At 32.5% G+C, this 14391-nt stretch overlaps 2 long non-coding RNA genes across 9 annotated transcripts in view; one reads left to right on the top strand and one right to left on the bottom strand.

The window, feature by feature from the left end:
- LOC140611694 (uncharacterized) overlaps window positions 1-14391 on the top strand; it is a 754568-nt gene that overhangs the window by 669928 nt on the left and 70249 nt on the right. The window lies entirely within an intron of this gene.
- Window positions 1-14391, bottom strand: part of LOC140611693 (uncharacterized) — a 97166-nt gene that overhangs the window by 79069 nt on the left and 3706 nt on the right. For 3 of the 8 annotated variants that reach the window (XR_012012829.1, XR_012012831.1, XR_012012828.1), the window contains exons 2-3: window positions 8618-8742; window positions 3726-3821 (exon numbers count right to left, since the gene is read on the bottom strand). This is a non-coding gene — a long non-coding RNA (uncharacterized lncRNA). Of the gene's footprint in view, window positions 1-779; window positions 3822-8589; window positions 8743-14391 lie in introns of those variants that run through there. The other 5 variants (XR_012012827.1, XR_012012830.1, XR_012012826.1 and 2 more) reach the window with 3 other exon arrangements.

A 14391-nucleotide genomic window follows, 5' to 3' on the forward strand; every position in this document is an offset into this window, starting at 1 on the left:
ACAGAGAGAGGCAGAGACATAGGCAGAGGGAGAAGCAGACTCCCTCCAGGGAGCCTGATGTGGGATTCCATCCCAGGACCCAGGGATCACCACTGGAGCCAAAGACAAACCCTCACCACTAAGCCACCAAGGCGCCCCTGAAGCTATATTTAAATAAGGTAGGAGACAATAATGTTACAAACAAAACACACAGTAATACTTTCTTTTATATTTACCCTTTGCAGTTATCTCTACTAGTGTTCTTTATTTTTTCATTTGGGTTCATGCTATTTTCTAGTGTCTTTTTATTTCAAAAACAGAAATGAAAACTCCCTTTTAGTATTTCTTGTAAGTAAAGTCTGACAAAGATGAATTCTCCCAGTTTCTGTTTATCTGAGAACATCTTAATTTTTCTCCTTCATTTTGAAGGATAATTTTGCTGAATATCAGATTATCAGTTAACAATCTTCTTTTATTCAGCACTTTGAAAGTCATGAAACTGTCTTCTGACCTCGTGGTTTCTAATTTGAAATCTGCTATTAATTTTATGGAGGTTCCCTTATATATGACAAGTTGTTTCTTTCTGTGTCTTTCAAGATTCTTTGTGTTGTCTTTCAACACTTACATTATGATATTTCTATCCGTGGATCTCTTTGAATTTACCTTTCTTGGAATTGTTGGATGTTTTGGCCATTATTTCTTTAGAGATTACTTCTGGCCCATTTTCTGTTGCCTGTCCTTGTAGGATTCCCATTACACATATGCTGGCCCATATGATAGAGTTTCAGAAGTCTCTGTGATTGTGTTCACTTTTCTTTATTCTTTTTTTTTTTTTTCTATTCTTCAGACTGGATAATCTCCTGTGATTTCTGTTTAGTTTTTCTTTTTATTCTCTCTTCTGCCCCCTCAAATCTCCTGGTGACTGACTAGTGAATTATTTCATTTATTATACATTATGATTCCAGAATTTCTATTGGAGTCTTTATTTTTCTCTTTGTTGCTAATCTCAGTCTGATATGACACTGTTCTCAAACTTTGCTATCGTTCTTTAAGAATGGTTTCCTTTAATTCTTTGAAAATATTTAAAAGAGTTGATTTAAAGTCTTTATGTAGTCTAGTTTCAGGGATAGTATTTATTGACTGTTTCTTTGTTTTCTAGATCTGTCGTACTGTTTATTTGAATATTGTGTAAATTTTGGTAAAAAGTGGACATTGTAAATAGCACAATGTGGCAACTCTGAAAATCAGATTTTTCACCTTCCCAGGATTTATAGCTGTTTTGATATTGTTATTGTTGCTGCTCATTTATTTGGTAACTTTCCTGGACTAATACTGTCAAGTGGTAATTCTTGGTCATGTGTGACTAAGGCTATCCCTGGCCGGCTTGCTTAGGATCAGTTAGTGCCTCCACAGAATTTTCCTTGAATTCCCAGCACTGGTCTCCCAGCTTTTGCCAAATGGCTCTGGGGACATGGTGAGAAAAATCTTTACCATCCAGCTCAGCAACATACAACTCCGCCTTACCCTTCACTTCCTGTCTTCACAGAACTTCACAATGTCCCTGGTCAAATACACTTGTGTGGCCTTCTAGATTTCCAGGAAGACGTTGGATTTTTTAAAACCCTTACTTGAGACTTTTTGACCAGTACCCCTAGGGGAAAATCTGATCTCTCCAAACAGGCAGGGACCAAATCTAAGATAGACAAGCTTTGAGAATAGAGTTTTCTACAGAATTTCCTGTCCTCTGAGAATGGGCCTTTGTAAGAATTCTATTCTATTTCAATTCCTTTAGTGATTGTGAAGCTGCTAATTTTCAACCTGATTGAAAGTCTTTTGAATTATTCCTTGGAGTTTGTTTGAAGAAAACGGTGGGGATAGAGCAAGTTAAAAATGCCCCAAAGCTTGCCCTTGTCAAGATTCATTCTTTTCTTTTCTTTTTGTATGAATATTTCTCAGATTGTTATAAACACTTTTTTTCTTTTTATTAGATGAGTTACAACCTTTCATATTTTTTGATAATACAGATTTTTACATTTCTAACAAAACAGCTCATGTTTTATTTTCTATGTTTCAATTTTTGTTACCAAATGGTCTCTATGGGTATAATTACATAATTAACACAGTCCTTCATTCTTGTCCTTTTTAATACCCACTAAATTTAGGCAAAAGTAATGTATTTCAAATTTTACCTTTGTAATGTAGTATACTGTATTAAACTATACTTTGTAATATTATTTGTCCAAGCTTTTATTCCTTTTCTGTGTATGATTTTTGATATTTGTGTCACTCTACATTGTTTTTATAAGTTATTTTTACATTGTTTTCTGTGACTCATATCTCCAGTTGATGGACTATTAGTAATTATATTCAAAGCTCACTACTAGTGTTTTACTATCATTTCCCAGTTATTCTTTTATTAACTGAAGTTTTTTCTCTTTTTCCTCAAATAAAGATCATAGAAATAACATTCCCTGGTACCTTATATGTTCAAGTTTGTCTTCAGTTTTGATACCTAAAAGGCATTTTTTCTGAATTAAAATGTTTCACATATCCTTTCTTTGAATATCTTTAAGATGTTTATTGATTGATTTTAGATATTGGATTTTACTATAGACAAATTTGAGGCTATCATCATTTTACTTTCATATTTATGTTATTTTTAGCCTACCTGTCTAGAGAGAGTAATTTGTTTAGTTCTGAAATCTAGTATTTATTTTTATTTTTCTCAATGTTGACAATAATGGATCAAATTGTATGGCATATAGTATCCATTTTGGTAGAAACTCATTCTTTTATTTTTAGAATGTTTTTCATATTTAAACAATTAAATATTTGTTCTGTAACATTATTTTGATTTTCTTTTTGAAGATTACAAATATGCATATGCTGGAACATCTTGCCTGCCTTTGTTATGTACTTTTTTCTCTAATTTGTGAACTGCTTTTTACAAAAATATATATATATATATATTTCAATTGCACTTATTTTTCTTAATTGTGACTTTTGCATCCTTTACTTTTTTTCTGAAGCCTCTCTTCACCTTTATACATATTCTATTTTTATTTTTATATCTGTGACTTAAAAAATAATCTTGAGTTCTTCTTGATTGTGTTTCATCACCTTCTCATATTCATTCTTACTTCCCTGAGTTTTTCTGTTTTTGTCTTAAGGATTTTCTTCCTATAGGATTTCACTTTATTTTAATACATTTATTTTTCTCTGTTTTTATCTATCTAATGCTATTGTTGGTCTAGTTAGTGTTCTTTGTTTGACAATAAATTTTTCCCCTAATTCCTTCTGTCTCATTGCATGTATTTCTAGGTGCTGGGCTGTTTTTTTTTTTTTTTAATTTTTTTTTTTTTTATGTCTAGTTAAAGCATGTGTTAGTGTCTTAAAACCAGATATCTAAAAATATTCCCCTCGTGGGGAATGGTTACATAATATTATAAGATAATTGTTTTTCTTAATTTCAAATATTTCTTCTTCAATGCCACAAAGATACTTTCTAGTAAATGCTATTGTGTGAATGATTTTTTTCTTTTTAATTCCTTTGACTTTTCTGTTTTTCTAAAACTAAGTTAAAGAGTTTATTGACATTACCCATTTGCCTCAGTTTTCATCCCTTTTGTTTCCTCAGCATGTGATGCACAGCTTCAGATATATATTGAATTTTAATACTGTCCCATATTCAGCTCTGTTTTCCTCCACTTGACATTTCTTACCAGGTGGTGTTTATATGAACTTACTTGCTTTCTCCAGCTCTTACAAATAGTACAGACATGTCTTCTAGTTTTTTTGAAAATAGATTTCAAGATTTGCTTTCCTCTTCTACTTAGAGATTTCTATGAAAAGAGAGAATGTCTTAGCTTATACAGTCATATTCATACTGGGAGTCTTATTCATATTTACTTATCATCTATTACGTATATGGAAATGTAGGAAGTTGACATTCCAGTTTTTATACTTTTCTTGTCTAGGAAAAAAATACTAGATGTTTTTAGGAACAAAATACATTACTAGTAAAATTTCCAGCATATAATAACCAGCAAATTATATAGGTTTTCAATGCATAAGGTTTTAGATTGTTTCACAACCAGCTACAAATTTATTTTTAAGATTTATTTATGATAGACAGAGAGAGAGAGAGAGAGAGAGAGAGGCAGAGACACAGGAAAAGGGAGAAGCAGGCTCCATGCCGGGAGCTCAACGTGGGACTCGATCCTGGAACTCCAGGATCGCGCCCTGGGCCAAAGGCAGGCGCTAAACCGCTGAGCCACCCAGGGATCACCTACAAACTGATCTTGAAACATGAGTCTAAGTTACTAAATATGAACGCTTAAAAATAAATTCATTGTGAATTTAAAATAAAAAAATAAGGTACAATTTTAATGTGATTAAAATGCTAAGGAATAAGTTTTATTAAAAAAATCCTGTCTAAAAAATTTAAAAAAAGATTAAATGAGACCTGACCAACTAATTTAATCTACTCTATAGCCAACTCATCTTCCACTCTCAGTTAAAATATCTAGTCATTGGCAATAAAATTTATTAAATAACTATAAGCTACTAAATAAGCTAAGTAAAGGTTATGTACTTGTTAATTTATTAATCACTCACCAGTCATTCATCATATATGTATTCATTCAACAAATAATTTTTTATCACCCATTGTATGTAGCTGATTAAGGTACTAATGGCCCTGCCCTTGAAGAACATAGTCTATTAGAGAAACATTAAGGAAGTAATTGAAAAAGTGATGTGCAAAAAAAAAAAAAAAGAAAAATAATATTAGTAAAGAGGATTAATAAAGAAAAATGAGTAAAATAAAATTATCAAGGTAAAGTACAGATTTCTACAAAAGTATATAAAACTAGTTTTTTTCTTTTAAACTTTTTTCTTACATTTTATGAAAGAAAGAATTAAATTAATATTTTACAGTCATTTTCTTTTGTTGGGCTGAAAAACTACCAAAATAAAAACTGCGGAAAAATATAACATTAAAAATAATCAAAACAAGCTAGGAATTTTATCAACAGAACTTGAAAACAGGGTTTGATAAGGAATACTTTCCTGTTATTTTTATGTTTTTGTCAACCTTTTGATATTTCCTATTCTAATATTTATAAATTCAAAATTCATCCTTTTAAACACTGTTTTTGTTAACTATTGTGTATGGAAGAGTAAGATCTATAGGAAAACTATTTAAACAAATGCCAATTTAATATTAAGTTAAAATTTATTTAGTTTTAGTTCATTCTGTAAATTTCATCTTTTTTACAGACAAGTATTCACCAAAGCAACAGAAACATGTTGTTTTAAAATTATTATTCTGTTGTAAAATGGTTTGTAGTTACCCTAATTATAGTAGTGTATGATTATCAATAATGCATAGCCTTTATTTTAAGCCAGGTTGTCTAACTCTAGACTCTGCTCACCTAATCACTGTATAATATGTCACTTATTATTAATATCCTCAATTGTCTGTAAGAATTAAACAAATTGTACACTCTATAAAAGCAAATTGAGGAACGCCTGTGTGGCTCAGTGTTGAGTGTCTACCTTTGGCTCAGGTTGTGATCCCGGGGTCCTGAGATCCAGTCCCACATCAGGCTCCCTATGGGAGCCTACTTCTCCCTCTGCCTATGTCTCTGCCTTTCTCTCTGTGTCTGTCATGAATAAATAAATACAATCTTTAAAAAAAGGAAATTGAATATATATGTATATATATATATATATATATATATATATATATATATATATATGTTTTCATTTTGTTGACAGAGGAAGGTTATCAACAATTATCAACCTTCAGTAGTCCCACCTAAGTTTTCCAAAACAGAATGTATTGCTAAGTACTCTCCTTCTTTGGTGTAGTACATAGCAGTATTAATGACTTCTTTAATAATTTTACTTTTTAAGCTGTGGCTTGGCTGTGTGGTCTTCAACTTTTCTTTCCACGCTGAGTTAAGGGTTTCAGAGTGTAACTTAAACAGTGTAGTTGTAGCATACCAGCACAAGTAGCTCAATTTTAGGTAAGATTCTGAATTTTTTAGTGAAGTTATTTCAAGTTAAAATCAATCAGAATAGGTTCAATCTGTCAGTATCATTATCTGGGAATAAAGAGCTGGTTCTTTATTGGTGTATTTATTCTCAACATCTAATTCTAAGAGTAAGAAGTCTAAATAATATAGATTCTTACCTTACTTAGTAGAAAAAGACTTAGCCAATACTTTTTTTGGGCACAAGCCACAAATACTGATTTTTCATTTTAAACCAGAATATATTTAATGTATAAAGATAAAGGATATTTAGAATTATATTTATTTCAGATTTACCAAGAGAAGACAATAATATTCCTTAGGATATATGTATGAATACTTGTTTTCCTTTTTACTCTATACCATTCCACATTTCAGCCCCATAAGAAGGGAAAAGTAATCACAACTATAACTGCAAATAATCACTTAAATAGCAAATGTATTCTATGTGGTTGTATTATTTCTTTTAACTAGTATTTAGTCACCAACTACAAAATGACAGAAACTCTATTTTTAAAATATTTTTAAAAATTAATTCTGATAATCTGTGAAGGGGTGGTATTAATGGGTAGGATGTAATCATGAAAAAAAAAAGTCAAGGAAAGCTTTCTATGGAAGTGCTGATTGAACTGAGGGCTAAAGAAGGAATAGGAAATAAGTGGTCTTTCAAGAAATAAAAGTAGATATAGGAGCCATATATGGGTGTTGTGGGTAGAGGACTAGAGGAGATTTAGCAGTCCCAAGGATGATGACCCAAGTCGAGAGTGAATCATAGCAATAGTGCTAAATACAGAGAGCACTGTGGTGTTGGGTGCAAAATTAGATGGAGTCTTGGAGAAGGGCCCACCAGCGTCTTATAGGCTTAAATGTTGGACTTTATTTTTAGAGAAATTAGAAGCCACTCAAATTGATCAAGCAAGGAGTGTGTGAGAAAGTGGGTATTATGGTCATAGATTTGCATTTTAAAATTATCTCCTTCTCTGAAGAAGGAAGAGTGAATATGGGTAAATTACCTTGCCATCCTTGGTGAGAGATGATATGTGATCTAGATTAATTCCTTGAGAGATGGAAAGAAACTGGACAGATTCAAGAGAGATTTAGCAGATCAACTGCCAGGATATGATGTATTCAGGTGAGGGGCAATGAAGGAGAGAGAATATTGGGGAATAAAACTTCATCTACTGGATTCAGAGGATAATGTTTAATTGTGCAACAGGGTAGTTAACCAGGGGCACCTGGGTGGGTTAGTGGTTGAGCATCTGCCTTTGGCCCAGGTCCTGATCCTGGGGCCCTGGGATCCAGTCCCATATCGGGCTCCCCATGGGAAGCCTGCTTCTCCCTCTGCCTATGTCTCTGCCTCTCTGTGTCTCTCATGAATAAATAAATATTTTTTAAAAGGATAGTTAACCAAAAGGCTAACTGTCTTTTGTTATCATTTGCATAGGATGTGAGGAGAGCATGCTACCTTAGGTTCAGCCCAGGTTTCCAAGTTTGAGCTTTATTTTTCTGGGAGAGGATTACTGCACCTCTGTTTTTGTTTTTGTTGTTGTTGTTTGTCTGTTTTCAAAAGCTGGCTTCACAATAGAAGATAGTTTGTCCAACAAGGGAAAGATAAGTGTTTGAAGGAAAAAGGAAATCCTAGATGATTCTATTTTTTTGAGATCCAAGGGATAGTAGGTTTCAGATGGGTGGACACCTGTGTTCTGCTCCCAGGAAAGGCCCTGAGAACATGATTGCCCCCCAAATGGGGTATTGCCTCAAAATAGGAAACTAAACTACAAAAAAAAAAAAAAAAAAAAAAAAAAAAAAAAAGAATAAGAGCTGTGGGGGAGATTCTGGCAGAAAGGATGCCAAGAATGCAAAATGTGCTTCAAATAAACCATATATTTTGGAAAGTAAGCAATTCCAAGGTAACTGCAGTGGGCTGAAGTCCTGATGACTTACCCCAAGATTCTTAACGTTCTCTTTTCTTTGAAAGAGAGAAAAAGGGGCTCTCTACAATGACTCAGAATTGATTTCCAGCCAACACCGGTAAGTATAGGCTCAGCCAGTCTTGATTTGATGTAGAAAAACCTATTCCTGCAACTCAAATGTCATGCAGAAAATATTTATTGGTCACCATAGAATGACATTTAATGTGTCTGTTTCTACTTAGTAATGGATTCTTTTGTAATTGGCTTTCTAAGAAATCTCTTCTCCTTGTAACAAGTTGAGTATAAAACCCACCCCCCCTATTATAATAGGACCAGAGATCTGACACAACATATGGCAAAATGTAGAGCTTCAACTGGCATTTTACTGATAAACCAAAATAACAGATTAACAAGTTTCAATGAGCAGAATATAAATCTCAGTTTTTGGAAAGACAAAGCACTGAGCAAATGGAAAAAAGTTACTATTAACATGTAATAAGTACCTGGGGGCAATATACTGCAAAGCATATTGGAGAAAAACTCCTTAAAAGTACTGCTTAGGAAACATGGTAATTTAAATTAAAGTTTGAGCAAATGTGGTTGGAGAGACAGAGAAATATCTCTCTGTAAAGTGAAACTAGTATCACCTAGAAGTTTACCTGCTCTCAGTAATTGAGGAAAACTTGCCTTGAGCTCCTCATGGCATAGTCTGAGTATTTCCAACACTCTTCCCCTCAATATTTTTAACTCTTGCTTTCATCTTCAGGCTCTGTTCTGGTATCCACATAAGATATTTAGAGCTCAACTTCCACCTGGAAGTAAAATTTTAGTCCTGAATGCTATACCTTGTATCCCCAGGTCTTATTTATTTTATAACTGGAAATTTAATTCCTTCCCCTATTTTACCCTTAAGCCCAACTCCTCCCCTATGGCAACTACCAGACAGTTCTCTGTATTTATGAGTCTGTTTCTTTTTTGTTTGTTCATTTGTTTTGTTTCTTAGATTCCATATATAAGTGAAATCATATGGTGTTTGTCTTTCTCTAATTTTACTTAACATAATACCCTCCAGATCCATTCATGTTGTTGCAAATGACAAGATTTCATTCTTTTTAATGGATAAGTAATATTCCATTATATATAATATATATATATAATGTATATATATCCCATTATATATATCTCACATCTTTATCTATTTATCTATTGATAGACACTTAGTTTGCTTCCATACATTGGCAATTATAAATAATTCTGCAAGAAATATAAAGATGCATGTATTTTTTTTCAAATTTATGGGTTTTTTTTTTTTTAGTTTGTTTGTTTGTTTGTTTGTTTGTATTATGTTGAGTAAATCCCCAGTAGTGGAATTGCTGGATCATATAGCATTTCTGTTTTTAACTTTTTGAGGAACCTCCATACTCTTTTCTACAGTGGTTATACCAATGTACATTTCCACTAATAGTGTACAAGGGTTTCATTTTCTCCACATCCTAACAAGAGCTTGTTATTTCTCGTTGTTTTGGCACTAGCCATTCTGACTGTGTGAGATGATACTTTATTGTTATTTTGATTTGCAGTTCCCTGATGACTAGTGATGTGGGGCATCTTTTCAGGGGTCTGTTGGCCATCTGGATGTCTTTTTTGGAAAAATGTCTTCAATTCCTTTACCCATGTCTAACTGGGTTATTTTCTCTTAGTATTTAGTTGTATATATTCTTTAAATATTTTGGATATTAACCCTTTAAGGTATATCATTTACAAATATCTTCTCCCATTAGTAGGTTGCCTTTTGGTATTGTTCATGTTTTCCTTTGGTGAGCAAGAGCTTTTTATTTTGGTGTAGTCCCAATTTATTTTTGCTTTTGTTTATCTTGCCTGAGGAGACATAGCCATATATATGTTGCTAAGGCCAGTGTCCAAAAGATTACTGCTTGTGTTCTCTTCTAGCAGTTTTATGGTTTCAGGCCTTACATTTGTGTCTTTAATCACTTTTTGTGTATGGTATAAAAAAGTGATCCAGTTTTATTCTTTTGCATGTAGCTGTCCATTTAAACCATTTATTGAAGAGACGGTCTTTACACTGTATATTCTTACCTCCTTTGTAATAGATTTACTAATCATATAAGCATGGGTTTATTTCTACGTTTTCTATCTTTTCTTTTTGGCTATGTTTATTTTTGTGCCAATAGTGTACGGTTTTGGTTGCTATAGCTTTGTAGTATATACCTTGAAATCTGGGACTATAGTACCTCCGGCTTTGTTATTCTTTTCCAAGATTGCTTTGGCTATTTGGGATCTTTTCTGGTTCCATACATATTTTAGTATTATATCTTCTAGTTCTGAGAAAAATACTACTAGTACTTTGATGCAGATTGCATTGAATCTGCTACCCAATTGCTTTTTGATAATTTTAACAATATTATCCTTCCAATCCATGAGTATGAAATATTTTTGCATCATCTTTGATTTCTTTCATTAATATTCTGTAGTTTTCAGAGTATAGGTCTTTTACTTCCTTGGTTAAACTTATTCCTGGGTATGATTTTACATCTTCTTTTGTAATATTTTTGATGATTTCATGTTTCTCACCTTCTATTTAAAAGCAAAAAAGCACGTGTGAGAGAAATATTATTCTGTTTTTTATCCCTTTGCATTTCTAATTTTGCAAGCTGTTTCTGCCTTTGCTTTGTTTTCTAATGGAAGCTGCATTGTTTATTGTTCATTGTCTATTTATGTGAGGCTTTGAATAGACATAGCAGAATAGAGGATTAAGATATCTTTTAATATAAAAAAGATTTTTATTGAGCATAGTTTGAAATTTGATTTTAATTTATCATCTATTGTCTTGTATTTATATTTTTCTTCTTTGGTGTATTAATTTGATGATATATTAATAATTTTCTAAAATGAAGCTATCTTGTATTCCCAGGATACATGATTCTTTTTTTTTTTTTTTTTTATTTTTTTTTTTTTTTAGGATACATGATTCTTGATTGTAGCATCAGGTTAAATAGCATTTTGGGTCATAAGTTAAAGTTTTTTTTAGCATAACTTAATTTTTAGTAGTAAGTAAATAAAAACTTTCTTGAGATGCCTGTGTGGCTCAGTTGGTTGAGCATACAATTCTCGATTTCTGCTCAGGTCATCATCTAAGCATTGTGGGATTGAGCCCTGAGGGGGGCTCCATGCTTGGTAGGGGGTCAGATAGAGATTCTCTCTCTCCTTACCCCACTGCCCTTCCCCCAACTCATCCTCTCTCCCTAAATAAATAAATAAAATCTTTTTTTATAAAGAAAACCTTTCTTCGTTGTAATGCTATATGCTTCAAAGTTGTGTATTAGAGTTGTGCACACATGATAAAAGGAGTTAAAATAAAATTGTGTTACAAAACTGTTTAGTAGCAAAATAATTGTCAGAATTGTTTGAAAGAAATTCTTTAGTATTTTATTTAGAGAGGAAGGTTGATAAAATTCTTTCATGCCATTTCTTCCATTTAGTTTTATATAAATTGACACATTCATTTATTCAAGGGATATTTATTGAATGCAGTTTGATAGTCTTAGTTTTTTTTTTCTTTTTTTAATTTTTATTTATTTATGATAGTCACAGAGAGAGAGAGAGAGAGAGAGAGAGAGGCAGAGACACAGGCAGAGGGAGAAGCAGGCTCCATGCACCGGGAGCCCGACGTGGGATTCGATCCTGGGTCTCCAGGATCGCGCCCTGGGCCAAAGGCAGGCGCCAAACCGCTGCCACCCAGGGATCCCGATAGTCTTAGTTTTTAAGTAGAAAAGTTTCCATCTGGTATCTTCCCATTAATTGCCACATTGACCTTTGATTTTTTTGCCTTCAGAAAACACGTTCTTGTACTAATTATCTCAGAAGTACTGCATCCTATCATGGTCCAGCAAATCTCTTAAGCACAACACACACGATTCTCAGGAGTGTTCTTTCTTTCTATACCACTTTTACCTTTTCCCTAAGAAATGAACCAGTGAGGATACATTATCTTCTACTTACCAGCTTCATATTTTTCTGTTATCCTTTCCCTCTTTTCTTTAATACTTAAAACAATTTAATAGCATTAGGCATCACCATTCCTAACAATTCAAGATGAAAAATAAATGGGTGGAGAGTGGAGTCTTCTTATTTGAGAGCTGCTTTATTTGTTTTGATAGAGTTTTTTAAAGAAACAGCAGAATAAAGAAAATGCTAATATGACCATTTAAATTTCAAAATAAATCTCACTGGATGCTGTTACATCTTACCACAGATTTTCCAAACCTGTTACAGAAGTTTATCCCATTGAAGTAGAGCCAATAAAGACTGTTGTACTGTGAGAATAGAACTAGAGTTTTGTGTTAGATGTTGGGAAGTATCCTTTTTCCACACTTACATCACTCCCTTCTCAAAGTTTTGTTCCTGAAATCTCTTATCCTTTACATACTGAGAAACATACATAAATAATGGGCATACTAAGTATTCTTTTAAGAATATTGCCATTTTCTTTGTCAGTGGTTCAGAATATTTTAAAATTCAATAGCGGGAATAAATTTTTCTTTCTTTGAATTAAAATAACCTCCTGCAAGTCTCTTCTGGTTTAATAATTATTATAATCACTTTTTATTTTAAACATTAATCAAGATAAGTGTTAGTCAATATCACAATAGATTATATAATATCAATCCCCCCCTTCTATTCTTGAATGTAAATATAAATCTGGAAATGACATTTTACATGCAGGGGGAAATTCCTTCCAGAAGAAAAAGTAAAAATTCTGAAATTACTATTTGTTTCTAAGAGCGTGAATCCTAGATTTTTTCTAAAATTTTCTTGGGTACTGGTATTTTGCATTTTGAAATAAGCTTTTTAAAAATTTTGACAGTTTCCGAATTTCATTTTAAAATTCATATTAAATGCAGATAAAACACTATTTTTAAATACACGTAGGAACTTTTTTTAGGTATTAGTGCTTACAACTTGTACATATGCCTTTATGTGCAGCTATTTTTTCATACATATTTTCCATTTTTTACTTTATGTTGTAAACTTTTGATAAAATTTATTTTTGTAAATGTAGAAAACATACATTTACATGCTAGTTAACAGGCTCTTATAATAAACATTTCTTAAAGTTAATTTAGGTTTACTTACACATTTATTTTTACCAACTATTATTCTTTTTTAAAGTGTTTTTTTTTAAGAATTAGGATATATTTTTATTTAAGAAATCAAGAAAACAGAGGAAAATAAATGCTTTCTTAAAGTTCCTAAATTAGGATATATTTTTATTTAAGAAATCAAGAAAACAAGAAAAATAAATGCTTTCTTAAAGTTCCTAAAAATGGCCCGCACTTACTTAGAAGGCCAGTGCTATATAAAAACCTATTTTAAAAGTTTCTATAATCATATCTATGCTTATAAAGTTAAACCGATATTTTTCTTTTTCAAGTTTTTCCAGTTAATTAACATATAGGGTTATATTAGTTTCAGGTGTCTGATACGATGATTCAACACTTCCATACAACACCTGGTGCTCATCACAAGTGCACCCCTTAATCCCCATCACCTGTTTCAATCTATCCCTCCACCCATCTCCCCTCTGGTAACCATCAGTTCATTCTCTGTGGTTAAGAATCTGTTTCTTGATTTACCTCTCTTTCTCTCTTTTTTCCTTTGCTCTATTTGTTTCTTTTTTCTTTTTTGGCTTTTTAAGTTTTTATTTTAATTCCAATCAGTTAACATTCAGTGTTATATAATCAGCTATCATTATTATGCATGCATATAAAGGAAATTATAAACAAAATATTTGATGAGATTATACATATGACACCTCTTCACATTCAGAAGTGGCTATTCAGAGTGACGATTTACTCTGATTCATTGATGTCTCTTTTTTCACACATTATTTTCCTCTGGGCCAGCAGTTCTACAGAGAGTGCTGCACTATTATCTGTTATTTTCTTCCAACTCTCTGACAACCATTTTGCAATTTGATAATCATTTGATCCCCACACCTTCTGGATTGCCTGGCAGATGTCTATGGAAGGTTTTCAAAAAAACTTGGGTCCATGGTCCTTTCTCAAATGTTCTTTCAGTAGTTTTATCTAAGCATGGAGGGTTTATGCTTCTCTGGTAATGCCTTCAGGAAAATATCCAAGTCAATACACTATTCTGTGAGGTTATTGACTGATGAATTTCTTTAATCCTCAGGCAGTATCAACTATCATGAATCTTCCTAGCCAATAGCAATTTTAAGATGCAGCACAATTTTGGATAAAATATAATACCATATGTATCCGGGACTCAGTAAAATAAAACAATAGTTTTTTGCCAACAGCAATGTCCTGTAGAAAACCGTTTTATGCATGGTAACCAGCCATCAGTGATACTAGATATTCAAACCCATTGTTTGTAGCAGCAACCACAACAACAAAAAACTGCCCTTTGCTGGCCATTTG

Source organism: Canis lupus, chromosome 20 (assembly GCF_048164855.1).
Source record: "Canis lupus baileyi chromosome 20, mCanLup2.hap1, whole genome shotgun sequence".
Taxonomy (NCBI): Eukaryota; Metazoa; Chordata; class Mammalia; order Carnivora; family Canidae; genus Canis; species Canis lupus.